Source organism: Penaeus monodon, unplaced genomic scaffold (genome assembly GCF_015228065.2).
Source record: "Penaeus monodon isolate SGIC_2016 unplaced genomic scaffold, NSTDA_Pmon_1 PmonScaffold_4449, whole genome shotgun sequence".
NCBI classification, from domain to species: Eukaryota; Metazoa; Arthropoda; class Malacostraca; order Decapoda; family Penaeidae; genus Penaeus; species Penaeus monodon.
The window spans coordinates 16,448-17,500 of NW_023659274.1; positions in this window are offsets into that span (position 1 = coordinate 16,448).

A 1,053-nucleotide genomic window follows, 5' to 3' on the forward strand; every position below is an offset into this window, starting at 1 on the left:
GAAGCATACCTTGGCTTCATGTCTCATATTGCTGCATACGCTCCTATTGATGTTTGCAAACTCAATGAGTTTACAACCACATTGCATTCTACACCCAACTCTCATCTGTGGCAAAACTTACCCCCAGCGAGATATTCACATTGCTCTGGGCAACTTCAATGCGGCATTCAGCTGTGACTGAGCTGGCTATGAGATGTCTGTTGGCTCCCATGGCTCAGGAGCTGATCCAGCAGCGAGTACACCTCCTTCTCCAGTACTTTGCTAGGTCAAGAGAATGAAGATCTCTGGCTCCTGTATCAGCGCTCCAACCCACATCGCTGGATATGGTATAAAGATACAGGTACAGTGGCCAAGACGATCGACCACATTCTGTTAGCACGTGATGGAGGATCCTCCAGAACTGTAGAGTTTACCGGAGTGCCGAGTTCTGTGGCACTGACCATAGGCTGGTTGTGGCTACCCCATGGGTCCACTTCAAACTCCCCGTCCCTCCAGTGGCCGCTCTAAGGTGTTTCACTTGGACAGACTGAGGGAGGAGGAGTGTGCCGTGGGTTCACCATGGCAGTCTCTGACCGATTCACAGAACTTGATGGACCAGTTGGTCTGTGGTAGTTCAAGTGTGAAACACTCGAAGCAGCCCAGGAGTCCATTGACATACGCCTGAGGGAAATACAGTTGCATGGCTTGGCTGGATGGCAATCAGGTCTTGCGTCATTTTTTTGGTGTGTAAGGCTCAGACACTGCAAGAAAGGGACAAGGAACAGTTCATCAGGAATCTTGCTGAGGAGGTTGAGGGCCATATCTTGGTAAACGACCTTCGCCCTGCCTACCAAGCCCTGAGAAAGCTGAACTCTAAGCCCTCCTTGCAGATGACTGCAGTCCAATCAGTGGATGGACGGATCATCTCAGATCATGTTGGGGTTCATGAACGTTGGGCTGAGTATTTTGAGCATTTGTACCTCCAACAGTTAGCTTGGATGCAAGTGATGTTCCAATACCTGTGCCTGACCCACCCATCAACAAGGAACCTCCTACCCTAACAGAGGATAGGAT